At 40.7% G+C, this 5,849-nt stretch overlaps 1 long non-coding RNA gene across 1 annotated transcript; it reads left to right on the forward strand.

Annotated features, from left to right (window-relative positions):
• The first annotated feature begins 1,441 nt into the window (after positions 1–1,441).
• LOC123966374 lies at positions 1,442–4,301 on the forward strand. Its single transcript, XR_006823965.1, has 3 exons — positions 1,442–1,511; positions 1,624–1,660; positions 4,133–4,301. It is a non-coding gene; the product is annotated as an uncharacterized LOC123966374 (long non-coding RNA).
• Positions 4,302–5,849: the final 1,548 nt, after the last annotated feature.

The raw sequence follows: 5,849 nt of genomic DNA on the forward strand, positions 1-5,849 counted from the left end.
ATGTCAAAGTAGAGAGGAGCCTAGTAGGCCTATTTATTTTCATTCATTACACAATATGAATAAGCTATGCAGACAGTTGTAAAGAAAGAACATCTTTTTCTTCTGTTCTCTACTTGTTATAGTTACACAGTATTAGGGGTGTGGGCTGTATTAAAAGTATCCACTGTTCTCCCATGCTCTAACACACAGTAACGATGAAATGTGTGCTGTTCTCACATTCTTCCTCTGTATGTACACATAAACAACAAGGCAGGGAAATATAAAAGGAATTTATTTTATTGTTTGGGTACATTATTGTTCAGTGTACATGTTCACATCTGAAACAAACTTTACGTGCTTGATAACTCTCCCACCCCGCAGACATCTACACGTCAATACCGATTTATATTCATAGCGGCAAGTGCTATGTAGCTCCACATAGGGGACACAGGAAGTGACATATAGCACATTCATGCGGCGTCGGAACCGCGTAGGAAATTCACAGCCGCACCGGCAGAGCTCCAGAATGTGCAACTCGGCTGGCTCACGCGCGGACTCGCTTACAAGTGCGAGGGCCCGCCCAACGCTGCTTGCAGCTTTAATTGTAATTAAAATTGAGGGGCGGCCAGTGGAAGAGGAAGAAGGTCGAGGCTGCAATAAAGCAGCCCCGCCCACCAAACACCCAGCAGCCTGCTCGCCCTCCCTGCGTGTCAGATGCAGGCGTGCTACTGTCGTATTTCTGTAGTGTTAGAGTTTAATCCTCGTTCAGAAAATATGATGCACTGCTGACAGTGAACTTGTTCATGTCTGTGATTGGTCATCTGCTGCTAACTCCGCCTCTTTTATGTGAACGCGCTCCCGGCTGGATTGAGAAACCCTGGGTTGACTTACCGAGTTGATAACCAGCTTCGTGGTGCCGCTTATCCTGATCGCGATTGTTAGGGTCAGTTAAGCCAGATAACGAAAACATATCCTGGGTATGTTGAGCTGCTGTTTACAGCAGGAAAATGAGAGACAACACAGATGAGCTGAAGGTCGCTATCAAAGCAACCTGGGCCTCTATAACACCTCAGCAGTGCTACGGGCTGATTGTGTCCATGCCACGCCACCGTAATGCAGTAATTCATGCAAAAGTAGCCCTGACCAAGTACTAAGTGCATAAATTAACCTTTTACAGAAGAATTCAATGTTTCAGAAGGACCACATTTCTGTAATATCCATTCTTTATTCTAATATTTTGAGATACAGATTTTTGATTTACATGAGCTGTGAGCTATAATCATCACGATTAAAACAAAAGGCCTGAAATATTTCACTTTATGTGTAATGAATCTAGGATATATATGAAAGTTTCATTGTTTGAATAAAGTTACGGAAATAAATGAACTTTTTGACAATATTCTATTTTTCTGAGCTGCACCTTCAGATGTAGTTCATAATGTCTGATGTTCATTTCCCTACAGAGCGATCCAGAAGTCAGAAGCGGAGACTTGATCCAGATGTGCCGTCTGATGCGGACCAAGACTCAGATGGTATGTACTGTGATCATGTATAGCTTAGACTTCTTGGCATGAAGTGCACAGTAGGTTATGACTGAGTTTGTGTATATATCATGGCCTGTCTCTTCTCTTCACACACACAAAGGCTAAAGTCAAGAGGTCATCCAACACTGACAGAAATGGTAAGCTTGTTTATTGCCAATATAGAACCACCTTGTACACCCCAGCCGCGTTCATGTACATATTGAACTGCCTTTCAAACATTACAACATTGTTTAAAAAGTGATATTATCTAATATCTACTTTGAAAGGGAAAAAAACTATTTACATTTTGTAACATTGTAAATGGTGCCCAAGTTACACTCTTTTGAGTATTTTTACTGTGAAACCTCAACAGAAAGCCGCAAGGCAATGCAAGTTTATTTGTATAGCACAATTTAACAACAAGTTAATTCAAAGAGCTTTACATAAAACATAAAAGCAACATAAAATATAATAAAAGTTACAGTGTTACAATCAGGGTTAAAAGAGTTAAATGAAAAATAATACAAAGCTAAAAACAAAGAAAAAGAAAACAGGACAGTAAAAGTTACAGTGCAGTGTAAGTTATCAATAAAAAGAAAAATCTTAAATATTTAATTAAAAGCAGTGGTAAAAAGAAAAGTCTTAATTTAAAAGAACTGACAGTTTCAGCAGACCTGCAGTTATCTGGGAGTTTGTTCCAGATATACGGAGCATAATAACTGAACGCTGCTTCTCCTTGTTTAGATTTGACTCTGGGGACAGAAAGCAGACCTGATCCCAGACCACCTGAGAGGTCTGGATGGTTCGTAACGAAGCAGAAGATCAGAAATGTATTTTTGCCCTAAACCATTTAGTGCTTTATAAACTAACAGCAGGATTTTGAAGTCAATTCTTTGACAGACAGGAAGCCAATGTAAAGACCTCAGAACTGGAGTGACTTGATCCACCTTTTTGGTCTTAGTGAGGACTCGAGCAGCAGCGTTCTGAATCAGCTGCAGCTGTCAGATGGATTTCTTAGGGAGCCTGTAAGGACGCTGTTACAGTAGTCGAGTCGACTGAAGCTAAATGCATGGATAAGATTTTCCAGGTCCTGCTGAGACATAAGTCCTTTAATCCTTGATATATTCTTCAGGTGATAGTAGGCTGACTTTGTAATTGTGTTAATGTGGCTCCTCAAATTCAGGTCCATGACTACACCAAGATTTCTGGCTTGATTTGTGGTTCTTAACATTACAGATTGAAGCTGAGCGCTGACTTTCAGTCGTTACTCCCTGGCTCCAAAAACAATAACTTCAGTTTTATCTTTGTTTAATTGGAGAAAATTCTGGCACATCCAGCCGTTGACCTGCTCAATACAGTTATTACCTGTATGGGATCATAGTTCATAGTTCGGCCACTGTAAATGGATGTCATTGAAGACCTTAACAAGAGCCGTCTCAGTGCTGTGGTGTGGTTGAAATCCTGACTGGAAGACATCAAAACAGTTATTTAGTGCCAAGAAAGCACTAAGCTGTTGAAAAACAGCCTTTTCAATGATTTTACTTAAAAATGGGAGAGTTGATATGGGCCTATAATTGCTCCTTAGTGACCCGTCTAGATTGCTCTTTTTTAAGAGTGGCTTAATGACTTCAGTTTTCAGGGCCTGTGGGGGGGGGGGAAAAACCTGAGAGGAGAGACATGTTGACAATTTGTAGTAAATCTGAGGCCATGCATTTAGAAACATGTTTGAAAAAACCTGTTGGCAGAATATCAAGGCAGCATGAGGAGGATTTCAGATGTTGTATTATGTCCTCCAGGTTTTTATGGTTAATAGAATCAAATTGTCTCATGCTATATGAATTGTTTTTAAGTGGACACAGGGACAAGACATATCCTGTTACTGACATGGAGGCACTGATTGCTTGTCTAATTGTTTGAATTTTGTCTGTGAAGAGTAATCTTGGTATCAGTCTTCTGTCAATGTGGTTAAGCTTCCATTCCTCTTATACTGTAATACTCAGAGTTATTCTGAATCCTCTTTCCACAAGACACTTGTCAAGTCTGAGCTTTCAGGAGAGCCTAAGCTTATGTGAGGGAGGGATTGAGGGTGCTTGTTACAGGGTTAACTACTTTAAATTCCACAACAAGAATTACAAAAGCAAATAGTACTACAACTACTGTTACTCTCACTACTGCTGCAACTACTAGATAGACTATTACCACTTAAAATAGTCCAACTATTTTCAGTGCTACTGCACCTATTCCTACTATATCTGCAAAAGCTACTACTATTACTGCTGCAAATGCTAAAATTACTACTTCTGCCTCCCCTGATATTACTGCTACATTTTTACCTTTTTCTTCAATTTAAGTGTAGTCACATTGCATGTATGAAATAATGGAATGCACAAGAACAGTGAAGACAACATGCATACATAGTGATTTTATTGACCATAACAAACAAAATCATACCTACTTACTTACTTCTACCTGCCTACCGACTGACTTACTCACTTGAACTAGTCAGTTACTTTCTAACTATACCTATTTACATACAGGCAGGCCTCCTGCTGATTGCTAACAGTCTTAGTTCATTCTATGATTTCTTGATTTTGGTGGAATAATGTGTCTTTATGTTTATTGTTTTTTAGGTTCTACTGTGCAGAAGAAAACTGAAAGAAGGCCCTGGTGTGATGTGGAATAAAAGGCAGTTTGGCGGCAGCTTGGAAATTGTATAACTTTGAAGAAAGTTCCTTGTAAAGACAAGTGCATAGAGTGCATAGATGCAGAACCAGCACTTCAGAGCAGACACTGGAGAGATATCAAGAATCATGTACATAATACCATAGAAATTTTGCACACTGCTTCAAGTTCAGGTTATTGAGTGCTGTATACAGATGTGAGCAGTTCATTATTCAGTGGTCTTCAGTGGCCAAAGTGATGTGTTCATTACTCAATTCATTTCAGAAGTAAGGATTACGTATTGCACCAGGATTTCAGCAGGTCTTTGTGAAATATAGCATCCAAATTTGTTATTTCTCCGTGTTGTAGTAACAATATTGGCTCCTTATTTGTGTTGTTGAAGCTGAAATTCAGCAGTAGTAAATCCTTGCATTTGATGTACAAGTAGGTGTGGGTGCTCTGTGTCAGTTAATAATTTCTTACCCTGCTTGTTACAGCGCTCCTTTTGCAGAATAAATAATCTGCTGATTTATCCAATGAAGGTTAAAGTCAAGGGCAACTGGACTTGGTTGAAGATACTGGAAGACGTTTCGTCCCTCATCCAAAGGACTTCTTCAGTTCTGACTGACTGGCAGGGAAACTCAGCTATTTAACCTCAGTGGGGTCGTTGGCCCGGGTCATCGATACCGCCGGTTCGTTAGTGTTCCTTGTTGCTGTGACGACAGTCGTTACAGTCGTTGAGACTACCTGTGGCCAAGACTGAACGACCTTCGTTGGTATCTTCACCTGTGGCCAAGATTGAACGACCATCGTTGGTATCTTCACCTGAGGCCGAGACTGAACGACCATCGTTGGTATCTTCACCTGAGGCCAATAGGTTACGTTTGTTGAGTTTCCTGGGAAGTGATGAAAGGACAGCATTGTAAGTGGGGGATAAGTGGTGGCGTAGACCCCCTCCCCTGTTCAATGACGGCTTCTCCACCCTGGTGTAGATGCTTCCTTGACACCTCTTTCAAACCCTCCATCCTCTCTGTCTAAAATGTGCACCTGGTGGTCCTCAAACGAGTGTCCTCTGTCCTTCAGATGTAAGTAGACTGCAGAGTCTTGACCTGAGGAGTTGGCCCTTCTGTGTTGAGCCATGCGTTTGTGTCGTGGTTGTTTAGTCTCCCCAATATACATAACATACATACATTGTAAAACATTGAAAAGACTAAAATACAGATTAATATAAAATTAGTAAAATAGAATAAAATAAAAGGGATAAAATCAAGTCAAATAAGATCGGGAAAGGCTCTCCTATAAAAGTATGTTTTAAGAAGGGACTTAAAAGAGTTCACTGACTCAGCCGACCTGATTTCCTCGGGCAGGCTGTTCCAGAGCCTCGGGGCCCTGACAGCAAACGCTCTGTCCCCTTTAGTTTTCAGTCGAGACTCTGGAACAGACAACAGACCTCTGCCCGAGGATCTCAAGGTACGTGCTGGTGCGTATGGGACTAAAAGGTCAGAAATATAACAAGGCGAGAGGCCATGAAGAGCTTTAAAAGTGATCAATAGAATTTTAAAGTCAATTCTAAAACATACTGGGAGCCAGTGTAATGAAGCTAAAATAGGAGTACTGTGGTCATATTTCTTTGTTCTGGTTAAAAGCCTGGCAGCTGAGTTCTGGACAGTCTGGAGTCCATCAATA

The sequence above is a fragment of the Micropterus dolomieu genome, unplaced genomic scaffold, assembly GCF_021292245.1.
Source record: "Micropterus dolomieu isolate WLL.071019.BEF.003 ecotype Adirondacks unplaced genomic scaffold, ASM2129224v1 contig_13299, whole genome shotgun sequence".
Taxonomy (NCBI): Eukaryota; Metazoa; Chordata; class Actinopteri; order Centrarchiformes; family Centrarchidae; genus Micropterus; species Micropterus dolomieu.